We start from the raw sequence: 24,435 nt of genomic DNA, 5'->3' as shown, positions 1-24,435 counted from the left end.
GTATAATAAGTATGTTTATTGCAACACATGTATCATTAATGTTTGCTCGATAAGCTCAATGTATGGTGTATAAAGTGTGTTAAACATGGCAACAATTATATCTAATTTAAAATGCACGTGCATAGGTATGATGTGCACAATAGTTTTGTTATTATTATTATGACTCATCACATCTCTTAAGTATGAGTTTGGGGCAATATGTTTTGTGAAGCATGTATGTAACATACCCCAATATGTATTGCTAAGGTCATGCAAAACCATACATTTGAAATGTATTTACAACCATAAATACTGTCTTTTACATAGAAATGCAGTCCCATGACCAGTTATAGTCACACACATACAGGCATCTCTTAAGCATATCTCAGTTCATTCTGAAATGTGCACATCTGTAATTAACATGTAAAGTAGGAAGTTCTCCTCTTGCTCTAATGATTAGTAAGTAAGGGTTGGCATTTCAGCCTTTTTTCATGTGGGTTTGTTTCCCAGGTGGTACTACTCAATTTTATTAGTGTGTAAGTTCCAACAACCCAGTATGTCACAAATCATACCTTTTTTCCTCCAACCAACAATGATTATAACACACAATATAAAGCATTTCAATGTTTAGCACTGGAACATGTGTCAATAGGTTGAGCATCACACATATCTAAATATCACTGCAGTATTTCCCACCTTCCATGATTTTTGATATAATCACTGCCAATGAATCTGCCAACCCATGTTAATGTTTTCAATTGCACTAATACAGTTGAAAAGTTTGTGCTGTTACACGAGATCTGATTTGGATACATAGTTCTAGCTTGACTTAAAATAAGGATGGTGTTCTGTTTAGAGCAGTAAGGTAGGGTGGTGAAGAGTCCATGATTTTTGTAGCACTGCTTGTCAAGCACAACATCTAAAGGCTGCTGCAGGTGGTTTGGTGCACACCTCAGTATAAGACTGAGACTTAGAATAGCTTGGCCAGGGCTGTCTCAAGTGCCAATGGCATACAATCCACTGGAGAACAATATCATCATTAATACAGTGACATAAAGACGGGTAAGCCTGACCTCCTGAGCAGGAGGTAGGATGAATGTAAAACTTCAAACACTGCTCAGTTGTGTAAGTAAAGTGACCCACGTCAGTCTATTATATAGCATTGATTAGCCAGACAAGACAGTCATTATTCTTTCATATTTTTGTCTTTTCTCTACTGTACAGCTGAAGAAGAGATAGCACAAAACCACAAGGCACATCAGCCAAGACCAACTCACCTCAGACAGGCATGGGGTATGTATGCATGAGGTCCGAATTGAAGCAAGATAAGTATTTTTAGTCCATCACTGTCTGTTATCTTGAGCGGGCAAACCTAAACTTTTCTATCAAGCATACTTACCTGCTTCAATAGTGCTTTGTGCTAGTATCAGGCAATAAGTACATCAGTTTATGTGTCTGCAGATTCAATATCCAGAAACAAATGTTGGATGTTCTTACAAAATAGTATTTATAAAACATTAACTGCAATACTGCATGACAATAAGAATTCAGTTTTGCAAATGGAATTACTAACTTTGAAATCATATGACAGATATGGCATATCAAATAAATGTTTATATTTGTCATACCAGAGCATTGTGATTACATTTACTGTATGGGACATTAATGCCTTCACATCATATCTGGATATGGCAAAGGTGAACATATTTATGTGTTATATTTGTTTATGTACTGAAACAATGCAATAATATGAAATGCCATTGATCTTATCTGTTTTGTTTTCCCAAACCATCTCTCTCTCTCTCTCTCTCTTGGGGTGGTGGGAAACATTGTTGTTAAAACCAAAATGGCCATCAGCAAATAGAGCTATACTAACCACTGCAGCTTGGCCTGCTATCCCTCCACAGGTGGCTGCAACAACTCCGTCAAAGGCAACATGGACAACCAGCACATCTGGGTTGCAACCTGTCAGTGTTGTTTCCCCAACTCCTGCAATACCTTCTCCACCCATGTCAGGTATCTCTGCCCTGGTTGATAGTGCAGTGGTACCTGCCAGGAGCAATATTAGTGGAGCTAGCAATTATGCCACTCATCAGGAGCTGACAGGGCTGGCAGAGGATGCAATGGAGAGGGGCCTCAGTGCTCAAACTATCAGGGTTGAAAAGGTCCTGTATCGTATTGACAAATTGATACTACATGCAACACTGACCCAGGAAACTGACACATGAGATAGTGATGACATTTCTGAGGGTGAGAACTAGATTCTCACTTTCTTCAGGCTGGATGTGGATGCACCTCTGATGTCCACTTCCTATCCCCATTCATGGCGTCCCCCAACTTTTGTGTCCATTACCATCTCTTCATGCCTTGTATATCCTGCATGTCTGCACCTGCTACCTAACCTACCCCACCTTACATGACAATCACAATCCTAAGCATCTTCTCCAACATTCCTGCCTTTAAAAGAAATAAAATAGACATCTGTCGCACAAAAAACATTATGCCCCATACATAGCTCTCCATTTTGTATGTGTTATTTTGACACACTTGATTTGATCCACTTAGCCATACAATATTATTACATTGTTGTTGGTACCCATCCCTGGTATAGTGGCTGCCCAAAGTCATGAAATGATGTGTACAAGTCTACATATATATAGTTAAAGAGTGGATAGCTATGTGCTCTCCCACCACTGGCTTGCAAATTCCTGCATTCTTTGCCCTGTGCCTTACCCTCTGCTTGCCCCACCCTTCTTCACTACTGTTCTATCATCTCATTTTTTAGAAATTTAATCTGGTCAAAATAGAACCACACATAACACATATGGTCAGAAATAACTTATCAAAAAGCCTTCACTTTTTGTCCTCGGCATTTTCTTGGAGCTTGGCATTGTACACCAATACTGAATGACATTGAATGGCATTTCATGATATGTGGCTAAAACTGCTGAGTTTTTGCCATCACCCATACTGACCTGATTATCCTCATGCAAATGGGCTTAAACCTACTGCATTATAGCAATACAGAATAAAGGCAGTATTTTGACACAGTTATTTTAACAGTTATTAGGCTGCTGGATGCAATTAAGTGTTTCTGTGTGGTGTTTTGTGATAATCCACATGTCCGTAGTCTGATGTTTCTACAGAGTGTCAAGGGCTGATTCCAGATGTATATCAATATACTATGTCATGTAATTTTATATTCCCATCATGTTTTTAACTATGAACTTTAGTATTTCTGAACAGTTACAGCATAATGGAGAGGGGCCTCATTGCTTAAACCATCAGGGTTGAAAAGGTCTTGTATTGTATTGACAGATTGATACTGCATGCAACACTGACCCAGGAAACTGACACATGAGACAGCGATGTCATTTCTGTGAGTGAGAACTAGATTCTCACTTTCTTCAAGCTGGATGTGGATGCACCTCTGATGTCCACTTTCTATCCCCATTCATGGTGTCCGCCAACTTTTGTGTCCATTACCATCTCTTCATGCCTTGTATATCCAGCATGTCTGCACCTGCTACCTAACCTACCCCACCTTACATGACCATCACATTCCTAAGCATCTTCTCCAACATTCCTGTTTTTAAAAGAAAAAAAAAATGACATCTGTCCCACAAAAAACAGTATGCCCCATACATAGCTCTCCATTTTGTATGTGTCATTTTGACGCACTTGATTTGATCCACTTAGCCATACAATATTATTATGTTGTTGTTGGTGCCCATCCCTGGTGTAGTGGCTGTCCAAAGTCATGAACTTTGTGTACAGGTCTACATATATATTGTTAAGGAGTGGATAGCTATGTGCTCTCCCACCACTGTCCTGCAAATTCCTGCATTCTTTCCCCTGTGCCCTACCCTCTGCTTGCCCCATCCCTCTTCACCACTGTTCTATCATCTCATTTTTTAGAAATTTATTCTGGTCAAAATAGAACCACACACAACACACATGGTCAGAAATAACTTATCAAAAAGCCTTCACTTTTTGTCCTCAGCATTTTCTTGGAGCTTGGCATTGTACACCAATACTGAATGACATTGAATGGCATTTCATATCTTGTGGCAAAAACTGCTGAGTTTTTGCCATCACCCATACTGACCCGATTATCCTCATGCAAATGAGCTTAAACCTACTGCATTATAGCAATACAGAATAAAGACAGTACTTTGACACAGTTATGGTAACAGTTATTAGGCTGCTGGATGCAATTAAGTGTTTCTGTGTGGTGTTTTGTGATAATCCACATGTCCGTAGTCTGATGTTTCTACAGAGTGTGAAGGGCTGATTCCAGATGTATATCAAAATACTATTTCATGTAATTTTATATTCCCATCATGTTTTTAACTATAAACGTTAGTATTTCTGAACAGTTACAGCATAATGGAGAGGGGCCTCAGTGCTCAAACCATCAGGGTTGAAAAGGTCCTGTATGTATTGACAAATTGATACTGCATGCAACACTGACCCAGGAAGCTGACACATGAGACAGTGATGACATTTATGAGGGTGAGAACTAGATTCTCACTTTCTTCAAGCTGGATGTGAATGCACCTCTGATGTTCACTTCCCATCCCCATTCATAGTGTCCGCCAACTTTTGTGTCCATTACAAGCTCTTCATGCCTTGTATATCCTGCATGTCTGCACCTGCTACCTAACCTACCCCACCTTACATGACCATCACATTCCTAAGCATCTTCTCCAACATTCCTGCCTTTAAAAGAAAAAAAAAATAGACATCTGTCCCACAAAAAAAAACATTATGCCCCATACATAGCTCTCCATTTTGTATGTGTCATTTTGACACACTTGATTTGATCCACTTAGCCATACAATATTATTACATAGTTGTTGGTACCCATCCCTGGTGTAGTGGCTGTCCAAAGTCATGAAATTTTGTGTACAGGTCTACATATATATTGTTAAGGAGTGGATAGCTATGTTTTCTCCCACCACTGTCATGCAAATTCCTGCATTCTTTTCCCTGTGGCCTACCCTCTGCTTGCCCCACCCCTCTTCACCACTGTTCTATCATCTCATTTTTTAGAAATTTAATCTGGTCAAAATAGAACCACACACAACACACATGGTCAGGAATAACTTATCAAAAAGCCTTCACTTTTTGTCCTCAGCATTTTCTTGGAGCTTGGCATTATACACCAGTACTGAATGACATTGAATGGCATTTCATGTCTTGTGGCAAAAACTGCTGAGTTTTTGCCATCACCCATACTGACCCGATTATTCTCATGCAAATGAGCTTAAATCTACTGCATTATAGCAATACAGAATAAAGGCAGTATTTTGACACAGTTATTTTAACAGTTATTAGGCTGCTGGATGCAATTAAGTGTTTCTGTGTGGTGTTTTGTGATAATCCACATGTCTGTAGTCTGACGTGTCTACAGAGTGTCAAGGGCTCATTCCAGATGTATATCAATATACTATGTCATGTAATTTTATATTCCCATCATGTATTTAGCTATGAACTTTAGTATTTCTGAACGGTTACAGCATTTCATGAACCTAACTGGATTAGGATAAATATAGCATAGCATTTGATTAGTGGGGCAATACAACATTTGCAAACTCATTTCATCCCCAGTAGGGAGACATAGTAAACCACCTGTATCCTGCTTATGTCTTAAACTTGTTACTACTCTTCTACCCCTTCTTGATTCATGTAACAATCATTTTATTGTGCAGAGCATGACCATTAATAATGAGGAAATACCTAGGAGTAATACATCATAAAGATGGTCCTGTGTGTCCCATAAACAAAACTCTTGGTATTTCTCACTCTCTCTCTTTCTCTCTTCCCAATTTCTGTATTATCACTTTTTTACTGTTGTATATTCATTAGACTGATGGATGCATTGTCCATCTTATGAGATTTTACTATTGGCATCACTTTAATGAAGCCTAATGCCTACACCCTCCCTTGATTCAGTACTTTGTCACTATATTTTCAATTGTGTGCTTCTATGTGAAGTAGGAGTTCCTTTGTAGTGTGCTGAGATAATGTTCAGATCTGTAGACTGATGTTTGCATAGTTTCAATGGTTCTAATCCAGAACTATGTCAAACTGTTATTGACTGTTTTTATGAGGTTATTTTGTGCAGAACCAGATCCAGTACTAGGTGACCTAGGCAGTTTCCTAGGGCCCACTGGCTTGGGGGACCACTAACCAAGTAGGTGGCCCACTGGCAAGTGGCTGCCACAAAAACTTCAATTTCTTTAAGAATGCACTCTGTGTGTATTACGTTCTTTAAGGAAACATGCTAGCATCTGTATATGCATCTTTGGTATATGACACGTATATTCAAATTGAAAAGCACAGAGTCCGATCCATTCCTGAAATAGGTTAGTGGAGAACTGTGCATGCGTGTGTACGTGTGTGTGTGTGTGTGTGTGTGTGTGTGTGTGTGTGTGTGTGTGTGTGTGTGTGTGTGTGTGTCTATATGTGCAAATATATGTACATGTGCACTTGTACTCAAGTCCTCATAGTTATGCCTACCACCAAGTAAAATTGATATCTGTTCCATATCCCCATGTCATATTGTTTATAAACATTTATCTACCAGTTTATATAGTTCTATATACCACAGTGTGCATAGTCTGAGATTCTGTGTGCCATTTCTCTACTGTATCTCATTTTTATATCAATCACTATATTGCCAAACTATGGGGTACACTTGGCTTTCCTTTTTCATCTGTGCCCCTTGCCTCAGCACACACACAGTGTTACCATACTGCAGCCATGATAAGTGTTCTTTCCATACTGAGTACCCTGCCTTAATGCACCTGTTCTACTGAAAAAATATTCTTCTCTTTGCTTAAATGCACTTGCTGCACCAATGAAATAGACAGAGTAATTAGCTTATGCAGGGTGCAAGAATCCTGCTTTTGTCAATCTAGAGGATGTGGCTGGAATGCAGGAAGAATGACAACTATGACTGGAGTCTAGCTTCTTCTTTGCAAAAGTCATCCATCTACTCTCCTTAAATGACCTACATTTTTATACAGGTCTTAATTGCATTTTCATATACTCATCTGAACATCCGAAATACCGCACAACAGCATTAAGAAACCTGTTAAGTTTTCCCAGTATAAATATGAATTAAGGGAAATCTATTTAAGTATGTGTGTGTAATGCCCCAGGTAGGTTAAGCCATTCAAAGTTCAGGCTTAGTACAGGACCCTAGTGCCTGAATCCTCTACATCAACTGCCAAACTGTACTGCTGAGTTTTGATACATTTTCAAAGAATGTTGAGTTTCTTTTCATTTAAAAACAATGTTGAGCTTCTATGCATTTTTCAAGGACTGTTGAGCGTCCTTGCATTTTCAAGGATTTTTGAGTTTCTGTGCTTTTTCAAAGAATGTTGAGTTTCAAGGCAAAAGAAGTTTACCATTGCTCATGCTGTCTGTTTTCAATGTGTAGCTGTTTTAAGCAAATGGCTGTTGTCAGTATTTGCGATATAAACTTTAAAAGCAGTATTTAGTAGCACACCAAGTTGCATGCTTTCCATTAATGCAGAAGGTTGTGGATTCTACTCCCAACATTATGTACATGGAGTGATGAGATTTAGTGCACCCCTGTAAGGGGTGTGTGGCAGCTGCACTCCTGAGTGTGTCTTTCTTTGGGTGAGATACCTAGTAACTATGAACCTGTTGCTTGTTTGAAAGCCATTCCCTATTGCTTATTATTTTTTGATGTAATATGGGCAGCAGGCACTGAATTTGTAGATGAAATACTGAAATGTAAAGTTGCTTGCCAGCAGCAACCTCTTCAATATTTATAGATCTCTTTAATGTCAAATTATTCAGGTGATATTTACTTCTGCAGAGATTTGTGTGTATTGGCAGACACTGATGTATTGTAATGAGAGAAGTTTGAGTGGCCTTTTATGGTTGAAATGTTCTGTAATGGGTAGTTTTTTTCCTTATTGGTTCATAGGTTTTGTTTCTTTGCTTACTGGAAACATGTTCATACACACAAATTTAGAACATGCGCTGATATGTGGCACTGCATTATACAAGGAATATAATTTAATATAATCAGGATTGTGCATCAAAGAACAAGTGCATGTATATAACATCCTAAAAATGTGTGCAAGGGGCCATTGGTTTGATAACAGCGCAAAGGTAAAAATCTGCCACTGGCCGGGTGCATTTTCTTTGAATGTGGGTTTCAATGCCATTTCAATGAATGTAGGTTTCAATGGTTGATAAGCTTACTGTTCACGCTAAGTCTGCTCCCTTTGTGAGAACATATTATTTTATTTTGCAAATGGCTATCAGTGTTTGTGCTATAACATTTGAAATAAAAGTTTTAAATATCTATAATCACTATAAAAGTAAAAATTAAAATATTATGCACTCTGACAGGTTTGAACAGTGTTTATAATAACTAAGGAGAAATAGCCAGGTAATGGGACCCTAAAATGACTTGGGGTGCTGCTGTGTGGGGGCAATGATCCATTACCCTGTCTAGACCCCCACTTGACCATGATATAGCTTTGAGTTTATGTGGAGCTTTTGCCCAGATATTGCATTGAGCCACTACTATCCTGCTTCTGTCATAATCTACTTGCTCCCTGTATCCGTCCTTCTCTCTATCTCTCTGCTTTGCCTGTGTCATTAATCTGTCTCCTTAGCATTTGTGCAATGACTGACACTGAGCAGCACCTGTAACTTAGGGGGAATGGCAGTACTCAACTCATGGCAGATTCCTGTGAGTTTTTGGCTTTGGCCAATTACTCTGGTGTCCTTTGTACTATTATGCTTAACCTCACTACACAAAGTACAGATAGGGTAGTAACAGTATGGGGAGACAGTTATTATCTTCTCTTCAACAGGCTGCAGTGCTGAATGTACACCATATAGGACGTTCCAAATGCAAATATTGTTAGAAAACATGACAAATGTGTAAATTATGATACATAGCACCTTAATATAACACATCTCTGCTCTACATTGGATCATGTGTTATGCTGCTGGCTGCAATGTACACCTTTTGCCATGTTAAAATTGTCATAACTGTGATGAAGCCTGATGCCTACATTCTCCATTGCCTCATTGTTTTGTTACTGTAACTTCAAACCAACAAAATTAAGATTGTAAAGAAACATTTCTTATGTGGTGTGCTGACATAGTTTGCATGTCTGTAAAATGTGTTTAGCATGGTATGAAGGGTCTGAATCCAAAAATATGTCAGTCATATTTAATGTTTCATTTATATTAATATTATGTGTGTAAATGTTGTCATCATATCTTATTAACCCACCATTATCCAGCCTATGTCTTCATCATGTTTCTACCTTTTGACCCCTGCTTACTCCCTATTGCAAATACTTGATTGTGCGTAGAATGAAATATTACTTATCATGAAAAAAATAACAGTAATACACTACAGACATCAAAAAATGGCCAAGAAAAATCAAACACTCTTTCTCTGTCTTAGCCATGTCTCTGTCTGTCTCTGTTCCCCCACCAATGTATTATCACTCCGTAATGTTGCATATTTATCATGCTACTCAATATAACGTACACATGAAGGGATTTTCAATAGTCATGAGTACAATGAATACTAATACATACATTCTCCTTTGTTTCAGTTTGTTGTCAGATTTACACTTTGTGAAGTAGGAGTTCTGATGTTGTGTTGTTAGATAATGCTCAGGTCTGTAGATATGATTTTTTGGTACTTATATATTATAGCAACCACATTCCGTCTAATGCAACCACACTCCAAGCAGGACAAGTGTCTCTTTTCCAAGCGATCGGTTCAGAGATTGTACTCACCTTATTTTTCTGCTCGACAAATGGAAGGACCACAAATTTGGAGAGGACAATGTTACCATCCATGTCACTAGCACATAATTTCAGGGTTTGATCGATGAGATGATCATAATTTTATGTACTGCGTGGGGCTTTATGTGCTCCATGTAGTTGCACTGACAGGAAAATATCAACATTTCTGTCAGCTTTTAAAGGCATAAAAAGTTAACGGACAGTGTCAGCAGGGCAGTAAACAATGGAGCGTTTCTGATAAAGTACTTTGCAGTGAAGTCAGTAAATAACATTTTACAATGTCAGAGTTTATATCCTTCAGGAAACACATGCGAAAGTAACTCCTGTTACTGTCACAACAAGTTTGTACATGTTTTACGGCAGCTTAAGGAGACCTTACCAGACGTAACAATTATAAACCATTTTTTTTTATTTTGCTGGTGTCTGTTGCTGTTTACAGTATGCAGATTTTATTGTCTAATGTGGGACATAACCATAACTTTCCTACGGGGTGCTTAACATTTGCGGAATTCTGACAGTTAATTTGCCTAATGCTATGCCTTGTAGTTTCAATCGGAACTTACATGGTTGCGATAATACGTAAGTACCGATTTTTTAAATTCTGTCATGGTTCAATTTGGATGTATGTCAAAGTGCTATTGAATGGTTTGCATGTTAAGGATTGGCTACATATTTTATAAACACATCATTATCCTGCTGCTTTATTAATCTACTTGGTCCCTATTGGCACACTGTCTCACACAGATCATGACCGAATAATTATGATGACATACTGAAAAGTAAAACAACACAACACAAATATGTGCAGAAATAGACCATAAGCAAATACATCTCTTCCTATGTCTCTATTCTTGTTTCCCAATCTTTCTTCCTCATTTAGTGTCCTCAGCTTTTGCATGGAGCTTGGCATCACACAACAGTGATGAGTGACAGTAAATGTTTCACATCTTACAGCTAAAGAGATTGTAATTTCATCCACAGTAGCATGGTTCACATAATGCAAATGTGCCTGTCCATGCTGTGCTAAAGGACTATTGACTAATATGACTATTGTGAGTCAGTGTAACATATGTATTTGGCTGATAGATGTCTTATACACCTTATGGGATGTTATACTTGTACGTACTCTGATTAAGGCTGATGCCTACAGCTTCTATTGCTTCAATCTGCTCTGAGTGTCCCTTCAAATTTGTCAGTTAAACTTAAAAAGTTATGTGTTCCTCTGTGTTGTGCTGAGATATTCCTTCTGTCTGTACACTTTAATTTTGTACTGCAAATGGTTTGAATCCAGACGCATGCCATACATTTATTTTCATGTTTTCACAAATTAATAGTATTTGTGTGTGTGCTGCATATGTTGTCAAACAGCAGTGTCATCCTTATGTCCTCTTCATGTTTCCACTATCCTACACTTTCATCCATATTTTAAACAATTTATTATACCCAATAATACAACTGAAGCATACAGAGTCTCAAAGTATGTACACATTTCTGCATCTACACGTGTGTTTGTTGTCATGCCTACCCTTGTGAATTTCTTGAGAATCATTGACATTTGGAGGCATTAGGAAAAGCCATAGATTTGATTTTTAAAACAACTTTATTAAATTATTACTTATGACATAGGAAAATTTACATTTATACAAAATGAATCAAACTGTATTAACAAATTAACATTAACAAACATAGTTCATATATATTGCTATATATCATATAACCTAAGCAACATGCATAAATTATTCAATTCCTGCCCTTTTTTTTAAACAAGAAACATCTTTATTAAACCATCACTTACAACATAAACAATCATTCATTTATATAAATGAAAACACACCACACCAACACAATCCCAGTTGCAAACATTATACATCACTTATAATCTACCCAATCATTTTCTGTCAAACATTACATAGCTCATTTAAGTCCTGCCTTCTTTTAAATCTCATTCCTCCCTTGAATGCAGTGTTACCACAGTTTCTATTTTTTCCTGTGTAGCTTGATCCTATCCTTGTCTAGATATCCCAAATACAGTTGTTTTATCAATGTTATAGAAATGTTGTATAACACAACACAAATATGTGCAAAACTGAACCATAGATGAATTTCTTGCTGTGTCTCTGTCTGTCTCCAAATTTCCCCCTCTCCCCATCCCTTCTGTCTCATCAAATAAACTTCCTCCTTTCAATACTGTTTCTATAAGCCATGTTTCCACCAGCAATAACATGCTTGGTCCCTCATATGTTTCATAACCATTCACAATATGTTCATATCTTCCCAGAAATAACTGCTACATGTGAGGCACATTTTTAATGTTTAAAACCATACCACAATATTAACATGTTGACCATATTGCTGATATATACTAATGGTTATAGGATTAAGGAGGCTACTTTTACATTCACAGCCAGAAGTAACATCAATATGAAACACACTTGTCTATTATACATGTGTTGACTGTAATGCTCAATCATATCATACAATCACATACAATTACACAACAATTGCAACATACCACAAATATAAGGACAGTCACCATATTTGAGGAATGTGTCACTATACAGCTGTATCATACATATAAGGAGTGAAGGACTGCAACTGTCATGACAAATGTTATAATCATGACACCTGAAGCATGAGCATAACATGTACCTGTTCTGATTTCCATCAGATTTAGACATGGTTGTAGGTCTATACTGCTTATTTGCATGAAGATCGACATGGACTACCACAGATTAATGTTGATGACTGTTTAGTACCTCAAGATATGATTATGCATGTGCTAACACTTTGCCATCTGCCACACACATGAACTTCTCAGTGTTGTATTACATGGAGAGAATTAAAAAAAATATTACAACAAAGAATTATGTGAGTGGGTTGTACAACTTACGTATGTGTTAATGGAATGAAAGGTAGTTGGATTTCACAATTAATTCAGTCTGCAGAGGTAAGTTTGCACTCCACCCATTATACTTGGTACAATGGTGTGTAACCTTTCCATGCATAATCCATCAGTGTTATTCAGCAGCACACTGTCATATTTTGGCAATGTCTGTTTTTATTGCCAATGCACATTGCCCAACTATGAAATTATGCAACTGACAGTGATACAGGAAATTGTTACTATTTGCATACAAGCCATCCTGGAATGAACTGTCATGAATACTCGTTTGACAATCTATTGTTTTACAATCATGATTATCATCAAAACACCATACTGTGAAATAGGTATATCACAGTAACACAATGTACATGAATGACAGTATAGGGATGTTATCATAGCAGTATGTAATTACATGTTGCAAGCACATTGCTCTTATGTCGGCCTGTCTAGACATGTGCATTTTCCACAAAACCTGTGATGCACACTAGATGCAGTTTAAAACACTAATGTGTTCACAGTTACAAATACGCATTTTTAAAATTTAAAGTCATACTCTTCCTGGAGTGTTTACATTTCATACTGTGTACTTTAGACTGTGCGAATAGGTAGGTTGTTCGAATCTGACAGTAGCAAATGTGTGTGTGTGTGTGTGTGTGTGTGTGTGTGTGTGTGTGTGTGTGTGTGTGTGTGTGTGTGTGTGTGTGTGTGTGTGTATCTGTGTGTGTGTGTGTGTGTGTGTGTGTGTGGTTCTAGTGCCAAGTAAGTAAGGCTTCAACAGCAGATGTAATGTGTCCACTTTCACTCGGGAGAGATGTTGCTTAACTTTAGACACAGCTCCCACTGCACTTTATCCCCTTTTTACCCAAACATCTCCTCTGCTACACACTGATGAGGTCATCCTGTCCCTTAAAAATCAGACTTCTCCTGTATCATTTAAGATTCATAATGTGTACTCTAGATTGTATAACTAGTTAAGTAGGTTGTTCGATACTAATACTGATGAACTTGTGTGTGTGTTTGGTTCTAATGTCAGGTAGGTAAAGCTTCAACAACAGGTTTGATACATGCACTTCCACTCAGGAGAAAACTGTGGAGACAGTTCCCTCTGTACTTTATCCCACTTTTACAACAAACACCTTCTCTGCAACATACTGTGATGTGGTCACCCTGTGAAAAGTTCACTTTCTACCCTTGGAAGTCAGACTTGTCCTGTAGCGCTTATGATTTACCTGTGTGATGGTGTAACAAGATAGACAAGAGGTTCAAATCCAACAATTCTGAACTTGCTTGTGTGTGTGTGCATCTGAAGTGTTAGTTACATAGAACTTCCTTGACAGAAGTGCTGTATCTACTTTCACTCAGGAGAAATATTTGCACTGGGGGAGCACTCATCCCTCACCTAATGCCACTGTTACAATAAACCTCTCCTCTGCAACACACTAATGAGGTCATCCTATCAACAGTGCACTGTCTATCCTTACAGGTCACACTTGTCCTATGGTGCTTGCAAATCATACAGTGTTTTTTACATTATATACCTAGATAGGTAGATGGTTTGAATCTCACAGTGATGAACCTGTGTGTGCCACTCAAGTGTCAGGTATATATAGCTTCATCAACAGGGAACTTGGAGAGGACTCCCCCATCCCCTTATCCCTCTTTTAACATCAACATTTTTTCAGCACCACATTTATGAGACCAGCCTTTCAAAAGTGCCTGTTATACTCAAAAAGTCAGACTTTTCCTGTGGCACTTGTGGTTAATAGAATGAGCTATAGATTGTGTAATTGGATAGGTAGGTGGTTTGAATCTAGCATTGTTTAAATAGTGTGAATGTGTACACTGTGATGCACAGTTGGCTTCTTCATGTGTTATATACACATGCTTAGGAGACATATTTTTAGTCGCCAAGGGCTACCCTATACATTTCTAGCATCTCCTGGCAAAACCCAGTTTTGGAAACAATCTGATGCCATAATGCATTCATAGGTGTATGATGATGTATGATCTGGCCCTGCCTCTTGATATTGTGATGACCCTCCACTGGACCATTAATCAATGAGCCTCAATCCTCACTACTGGCAACCATGGGGGACATTCTCTGAGATGATGACAGGTACAAACACAGTATTTCCAGAAGGAACTCTCTGCATCAAGTGCAATTTCCCTTAAGAGCGCACAGAGACCATAGTCAGTCTGGGGCTGGTTTCTCCCTCTTTCTCCAGATCCTCAATAAGACTCTTCACTGGCACAGCTATAGAGTTGAGATCATAGCTGAGTGACCAAGTCAAGACCTCCAGCACTCTCTCTATCCAACCAGTGCTTCTGGTCCCTGCCCAAATAGTTGACACATACACTCTTTGGGGTTTGATCTACACACACACATACACACACACACACACACACACACACACACACACACACACACACACACACACACACACGTGCACACACATACACACACACACACACACATACACACACACACGCACACACCTGGGAAAGGCTGGCACAGGTTTACTAGCTATGCCCCCATCTGTCCAGACTATAAGGTCATTTCCAGTGCCAGCAGCCACTCCTTATCAGCTAATTTAGGGCCCTTAACAAAGGTTGTTCAATCTTACTGTGTAAGATTAATACCAATATAAATGTTAGTCAGACCAAGAACAAGGCTATTAGGAGTGGCCCACACAGTGTCACCAAATAAATATGCAAGTATTCTCAAAACATAAATAGCTCTATACAGATCGGCCACAATGAAAGGTTTAAATATATTTAATAGTAAATAATAAAAGAACACAACAATACTAAATATATATTCACAGTGACATCAGAGTTCAAACCACTGGAAATATTTTAAATAACATTGCAGTACAGGGTCGCACAAATAAAGAAAAACATCTAAACTAAACTTCGCTATATTCTGATTGTATCTAAGAAAAATATACTATTCCCTAGAAACTTAATTAATTATAGCAGGGTAGATGTGTGGTGCATGAGTCTTGTTGTTGTTGTAAGGTCCAAGACAGAATGCAGAATGCTCTGGCTCACTAAGAGACTTCCTAATTAATATCTAAAATATTACTGCTGGGATAACATGCAGAGTAACATCATTTCTTGGCATCTGATTTCTAATTCCCAGGCCAAAACACCCATTGATAGAAACTGGCAGCATTTAGAATCTACATGTAAAATATATACAGACAAGGCTTTTGCTCAGATCTTTGGCAGATGCTAGAAGTCATAAAACAATTGCATTCCTTCATGCTTTAAAAGTAGCAATTAGTTCACTCCAAGGACAATGCAGAAAGCTTCCTTATACAGACTTTGTGTCTCTAGCTGCATTGAAAATTTGAGAGATAGTCTCTTTATTGTGTAGAAAATAAAGTACTTTAATTTCAGATATTTTTCTAAAGTTAGCTGGACTGAGGTTAACCCTCCAGTTTCCTCTGTTAAGCATATGCATTTAAACAGTTACAATTGTGCATGTACATTTCTGTTCTCTTCCAATAAGGCACACTATGCTTACATTTCAAACACAGGACTCTGCAAATACTTTTTCAACACACACACACACACACACACACACACACACACACACACACACACACACACACACACACACACACACACACACACACACACACACACACACACACACACACACACACACACACACACGTCTGTACAAGCAGTTTGATATACACATGACATACAGTTCTAATACATTTGCAACACAAACATCTTGTATAAGTAATTTAGATATTCACCAATGACATATAATTATTTACAAAATTCCAGCTAGCTGTGCTGGCAGTATCTCCTTTCATCACAGATACTATGTCTGTATACTATATAAATAGATAGCTAGGTGGTTTGAATCCAGCACTGACTGAGTTCTGTAATTGTGTTTCTCTCTTTCTCAGGCATTGTTGAAAAGGCTTCAAATACATACAGAATATTTGTTATTGGAATCTTCTACCATCTTTTTAATAGAATTATCAACCTACTAAAGAATGGTGGTGTCATCCATTCAAATGTGTACTGTCACAGTTTTAAGTCAATATCCCATGTGGCACTTGCAATTCAGGCAGTGTTCTAAACCTTGTGAGCTTAGGTAGTTGGTTCAAACCTAGACATTACTCAGACACAGTTGTGTCAGTATGATTTTGCATGAACATGTAGGTAACAATGTTGTTACACACATATCTTCTGTATACGTGTATAGCTTGGTAAATCCTCTTACAAGAATCTCTGTTCATTTTTCACAGAGAAATGCTTTATTTAAGACTGATGATGACATTTAATTAAATTTTCCTTTATAAGAGTAGTAGTAGTAAGCCTTCTCCTCTTGCATGAGGAAATAAGACAATGTTCCATATGTTGTAGCCTTAGTGAGCCATGTGCTCGAATCCATGATTATCTACTCATTGTGCATGATAGGGATTCTACCATCACAGTGATGACAGCATTATGTAATACTTGTGTTAGGGTCTACTGGGCATTGTGTAATATTCTATAACAAAGAGACAACTCACACCACCCATTTAACCAAATTATGTGCTCACATATGCCTTGCAACAACAGCACAATGTAATGTCTTCAAATACTCACATTTCTCACAATTGTAGTGAGACGTCTACTGTGGCACTTTCATTCTTCACCAAACCATGTCGCTTCTGCTGTCAGTTAGGTAGGTGTTCAAAATCTGCAGTGTGTGACTGTAGTCACTGTGTCTCAGTATACTATTCTGCATAAATGATATCCTTCACAGTTACAATGTGTACAATGAAAGTGAGAGAAGTATCCCCATCTCTTTCACCTAAAAAGAAAAATGATTTACAACACAACCACATGATGTAATGACTTCACATAAGTATCTGGTGGACTTCTATAGGTGACTATTTAATTCCAGTGAAGTTCAACATCACAGCATTACATGAAAGTACTGATAATACACAAACCCCATTGTATCAAATTATTATTATTATTATTATTATCATCATCATCCATTTTTGTGTTGGGCAAACAAATTTCAATACATTTGGGACTCCGTGGCAATAAAGCAATTGTCTGTGTTTCATGTGGTGTAAATGCTCCTGTGGCACATGCAGTGAATAATGACTGATATAGCACATCTACACAGATAGAGTGTGATTCGATTCTGGGACTGTGTGTGTACAAAACCATGTGGATATAAAAAATTACTTAGCCAAGCAACACTGATATTGGACTGCTCATAGTTGTGTGAGCATTAACATAGGTACCTCCTTTTCATCAGTCCGACAGATTTTGATTGTATAATTTGACATCAAAACTCATTTCTTACTTCACACCTTAATTTCATTAATTTGTGACAAGCACCATTACCATCTCCTGTGGCAGATGCAGTCAGTACACAGCTGTGTAGAGTGTGCAGTATGATTGGAAGGGGATTTGCATAAGATAACATCTGTCTGTCAGATAACTGTATCACAATAGGAGTGACTTATGCAAACAGAGTAGTTATGGCACAGTAAGAGGGACACATTTTTAAGGTCTCACACTCCAAGTTAGGGGATTCATACTCATTACAATAGCAGACTGATGTAATCCTCCAAGAGTATTCTTCATTCCACAACTGGTATGCCTATTTCTGTGGCATCAGTGGTTGGTATTCAGCTCTCTGATGTCTGTCCTGGCATGTGTTCAAGTCTGCCACGATGCAAATGTTGAGTTTGTCAGTGACTGCTCACACCCATCACTTATTTGTAAAATAATACTACCCTGTTTTGCATGTCTTCTTCCAAACATTTATGAATTACTGTAATTTGCTTATTCACACCATAGAACATAATAGGAATTATTGGCTTCTATAACATTACTTACTGTATGGCATGCTGCAAGATCATCAGAAAGTGAAAGTGGGCATGTGTTATGAGACTTCCTTGTGTGTTTGTGTTGTTTACTTGCTATTATGGAGTGTTTGCTGTAATTGTTTATGAGCATGACAGTATAATGATGTAGTAGATGTGCACCATTTAACAAAGAGACCATTAATTAATGAATGTCATGGGTTATTTGTTGTCATTAGTTGTTCTTTGTCATGACTTAATTTAATTAGTCTCTGGAATGTTGCATTTGCCAATGTGTGCAATGGAGTATGTGACCTACTGGCAAAAATTACATTTCTCACAGGGCAGTGTACATTTGCTGTATGTGCAATTAAATCTACTACAGGTGAATTACTAATGCACATTGATGCTTCATGTAGGTGTGTTGTATGTTAATGTAGTATCATACAGCTATTGCCATTTCTTTTCACAAGGCTGACTTCAGGGCTAGATATACATGGCAATATACTGCAGTCATATCTGTACTTTAATACAACTAAAACATCTGTATGTCAGGTGTGGCACTTACATAAGGCAAGACACAAATCTTATCATTATTTATGGTAGCAAAAATACATCAGAGCCACAAATATTAACTGTCTTACAGTTGCTACTTTTGCCTACTAACTGATGTATCACTGGCATAATGCTGGCATGTTTTGTATGGGCTACCTATCCATTTGTGATATACACAAGACAACAGGCTATGTAAATTGATATACATCACTACAGTCAGAAACACAACCCCTATTGTCAGTGGATTGATTACACTTGACTTATAATTTGCCTTATGTGCATTTTGTTATATTCCACATTAGCATGACTTATTTTGCATGTACATGTGTCACAGCTGCTATAGTCAAATAAATTATGTATATCAGATCATTACTCTGTTTATATCCTGGTCAAAATGACACATCTGTGTTATGTGTCTGGTCTTTCTCTATTTTGCTACTTACATACACTGCATGCATGTCCAGTCACTAACTTTCTAACATTGAGAACATAAAAGTTGCTTAACAAAGGATTTTTTTCATCAGTTAATAACAGTATTGTTATGATTCCACAGGTGACTGTGATTTTTCTCAATATGTTCATACTGTCATAGACATATACACTTCCCTAAAACTGTAAGTATTGTTTCCTTCATACAAACAATTATTTAACCTGTATGTGGGTTCTAACATCAATCATGTGGATGTAATTTATTTTACCTTTGATCTCTCCCACAGTATACATTCCAGTGACAGATTACTTCGATACACCTGCCACACCTGTTTAAATAGGTATTCTAAGTACAATCATGTGAGTAAATATAAATATTACTGTACGTGCCAATAAACATATATAGTGGCAACTGCAAATGTATGTATTGTGACTGCTATTGTATTACATTTAGAGTTTACATTGATATGAAACACATGCTTGGCTCATAAATGTTGAAAAGTAAAATACTTCCTTTCTATGGTTGCAAGTGACAACAAATGACAAAGAAATGCCCCTTTCTGATGTACATGGCACAACAACTATAGGGTTCATTCATTTATGTTTATACATGATGAAGTTGAGAATACAACAGTACTATCAGCTAACAAATAATTTCCTGCATACACATCTGATATACAATAACTGTAGTACTGTATATACAAATATCGAATAAAGTATCTACTGTCCATGCTGACTGTTATCTCAACTCAGCCTTTTATTAACATTTGTATCACATGTACTCCCCTTTGTTACACTGTTGCTTTGTGTCCATCTCACATCATTCGTCAGCATGTCCATTTTTATTTATGTAAATGGGTGAATAAAGTTAACAGGATTCATTTTTATTAAATCAATATAAAATTATTTATGTTAATAATGCTGTTTGTGAAATAATCATATTTTAGTTATCTGAGTTACATTTTCCCTGCTTAGCCTCCCCTGCTTCTTATTTCTGCACTTCTTCTTCTTCTTCTTCTTTTGGCTGCTCCCGTTAGGGGTCACCACAGAAGATCATCTGTTTCCATTTCTTCCTATCCTCTGCATCTTGCTCTGTCACAATAACCATCTGCATGTCCTCTCTCACCACATCCATAAACCTTATCTTCGGCCTTCATCTTTTCCTGTTACCTGGCAGCTTCAACCTTAGCATCTTTTTCCCAATGTACTCTGCATCCCTCCTCAGCACATGTCCAAACCAATGTAATCTTGCCTCTCTGGCTTTGTCTCCAAACCTTCCAACCTCGGCTGACCCTCTAATATACTTATTCCTAATCCTGTCCATCCTCGTCAGACCCAGTGCAAATCTTAACATCTTTAACTCTGCCATGTCAAGCTCTGACTCCTGCCTTTTTGTCAGTGCCACTGTCTCCAACACATATACTATAGCTGGTCTCACTACCCTCTTGTAGACCTTCCCTTTCACTCTTACTGGTACTTGTATGTCACAAATCACTCCTGACACTCTTCTCCACCCACTCCATCCTGCCTGTACTCTCTTATTCACCTCTCGTCCACACTCACCATTACTCTGAACTGTTGATCACAAGTATTTAAACTCATCTACCTTCACCACCTCTACTCCTTGCATCCTCACCATTCCTCTATCCTTGCTGTCATTCACACACATATATTCTGCCTTAGTCCTGCTGACCTTCATTCCTCTTCTCTCTAGAGCATATCTCCACCTCTCCAGGGTCTCCTCCACCTGTTCTCTACTCTCACTACAGATCACAATGTCATCTGCAAACATCATCGTCAACGGGGAATCCTGTCTGATCTCGTCTGTCAACCTGTCCATCACCATTGCAAATAAGAAAGGGATCAGAGCTGATCCTTGATGTAATCCCACCTCCACCTTAAATGCATCTGTCACTCCCACTGCAGACCTCACCGCTGTCACACTACCCTCGTACATATCCTGTACCACTCTTACATACTTCTCTGACACTCCTGGCTTCCTCATATAATATGACAACTCCTCTCTAGGCACCCTAACATATGTTTTCTCTAAGTCCACAAAGACACAATGCAACTCCTTCTGACCTTCTCTGTACTTCTCCATCAACACTCTCAGAGTAAACATTGCATCTGTAATGCGCTTTGCTGGCATGAAACCATACTGCTGATCACTAATCATCACCTCCCTTCTTAACCTAGCTTCCACTACTCTTTCCCATAACTTCATGCTGTGACTGATCAATGTAATCCCTAGTTACTACAGCTCTGCACATCACCCTTATTCTTAAAAATTGATAGCAAAACACTTTTTCTCCATTCCTCAGGCATCCTCTCACTTTCCAAGATTTCATTAAACAATCTAGTTAAAAACTCCACTGCCATTTCACCTAAACACCTCCATGCTTCCACAGGTATGTCATCTGGACCAACAGCCTTTCCATTCTTCATCCTCTTCATAGCTGTCCTTACTTCCTCCTTGCTAATTCACTGCACTTCATGATTCACTATCCACACATTATTTCTGCACTAATTCCATTATATGAGCACAGTTTCCATGTTTAACTTCCTTTTTTTCTTATTTCTGCACTAATCCCATTATATGAGTAAAGTTTTCATGTTTAACTTCCCCTGCTTCTTACTTGTTTCAATAAACTAGTCCTTTTTTTCTATTAGCTGCCCACATTGCTCATTAGTTTTTCCTAGAGGCAACACATTTGTTTACACTGTGTTCTTCAGCTTCCATGCACCTTTTCACAAACTCTAACACTTGTAATAGCCATGAGAAAGTGCTAGTAAATGTGGGGAATTCTTTAGCAGCATGCGTATTCAATGAGCACTGCTATTCATTGTAATAACATGAAGTAAATGTGTAGGCTTAGCATCAAGTGTCAACACTTGTCAATGAATCTCAGGGAATGTTTGCCAGATATGACATACAAATTAATAATGGAAAGGAAGATAATTTGGGAACAAACAGTATATAAAGTTTAATCACCTGCCATTCTGTATGAAATATTGGATGATGGTGCCATTGTGAGATGTAACCAGATGCCAGTTGAGACCATTCTGGAGGAGTCTCAACCAGAATGGTACATATCAGGTACCCAGATTTTAAATATGAATGACAAGGTCCTTAGCTAACCATTGTATACTGATTCCATCAAATTTACTGATAGCTGTCTGAGATAAAGGCAAAAGCTCTCAATCTGAAATGTGTCATGATGGAACCCAGAGTAGAAATCTGGTTTGTGTATGCCAAATGTTGGTGCCTCTTGAGAAAACAAAAAAGACTCTGGAAACTTTCTTTTTCTACTTGCATGGAAAGTATGATTGCAGTTCTATGACAGAGTATTCAAATATTATTTGCACACATGTGCAAATGTGCTTGTACTATTAAGAATACTTAGCACCCATGTTGCATATAGCTCTTAACTCACTGTTGAAGAACCTAAAATGTTAATTTTGTCTTCAAAATGCTTTCCCTTTGTGTGCAATGAAAGCTGCATCCTAACCTCAAAATCATGAGGCCAGTGCCATTATTAAACAGTACAGATCAGGGTCTGGTACCATACATTGACAATGTAACAAATATGATTTCCGAATGTTAAGACAAAGTACAGTTATTGCATTTTTACTGCAACTAGAGCAATTTAGGTTGCCATAGTTTTCACACAACTGAGAATAAACACACCCATTAATTTTTATTCAGTAGCAATAGTGGGGCAAATGTGTAACTTCTTTACATTATAGGGGTTATTTAATTAATCTGGAGAAACTTTTCTTTTTGTATAGGTAGTAGCCCTCATAAGTGACATACGTGAATGGAGTAATGCATTTTTGCATATGTGAATGTGATTTTTAACTAGCAGAAGGTAAGGTAATCGATATATGTAATGTAGACCCACTGTTTCAAGTAGTAATTTACTCAACTGTTACTCAATGTGGAGGTGCGGCATCTTGTCACTGCAGTTTTATGAAGCTAAGCATGGAGCATTTTACATGCTAACACATAAGACTGTAAAAAGTGATATCTTGCATTAGTTTTGCAGAGACAAAGATTTTTTCCTCTTGATCTTTGGTAATTTACCCTTCTAAATGAAACTTAGGAGAAATTATGCAGATGCTTTACGAAAAAGAGTCAAATAGCAATAAGCCAGATATAAGATGAAAAATAAATACTGTAAAAGTAAACAAATTTCATCTGTACAGGAAAATTATAGAAGGGAATGTCAGAAATAATCCATACTGGGTAGTAACCAGGTTGGAAACTTTCATAAACAAATTAAAAAATATATCCTGTTTATCTCCTCCAAATCAGAAGAAACATCCATTCCTTGATAAGTGGTATTGAGGTAAATTAAATTAAATGATGGTCAACATAAATTGCTAAGGGCATTAAGATCATCAATTCTAATTTGTTTAAATTAATTCTAAGCCACAATACTGTTCAATCAGTCCCAGAAGCTTTATAAGTAATGATAGGGTACGGTCAGCTTGGAAAAGGAAGACTGTATAGTTAGCCATCTACTACTCAAGTAATCATGTGTTCATGGCCCAGAATGACAGATACTATGGTATAAAATGGTGAGAGTAGACATCTTTACTTTCCACTGTACTAGAAAGGAAAAGTAAGGGACAGATGGAGAAAGAAATTATTAACATAACAGTGATGACCATTAGTGATAAGGTAGTAATAAACTAAGTTGATCAACATTAAAAAAGGAGAACAAATCCTGGTTTGTAACACATCCAATAAATTCCTCAAAATGATGATGTTAAAGCCCCTTCAAGGTCAAATAGATGAGCTAGGTATTAGTAGCATTTTCCATAAAATAAACTAATATTGTAGACCACATTCATATTATCATTGTTGTTTCTGCTCCTGACAAATCTTGTTATTTTGTGGTCAGAATGAAAAGTGAGATAAGATAT

The sequence above is a fragment of the Protopterus annectens genome, chromosome 2.part0 (genome assembly GCF_019279795.1).
Source record: "Protopterus annectens isolate FY-2018-M chromosome 2.part0, PAN1.0, whole genome shotgun sequence".
Classification (NCBI taxonomy): Eukaryota; Metazoa; Chordata; order Ceratodontiformes; family Protopteridae; genus Protopterus; species Protopterus annectens.
The sequence above is the reverse complement of the archived record's forward strand: the minus strand, read 5'-3'. Positions refer to the sequence as shown.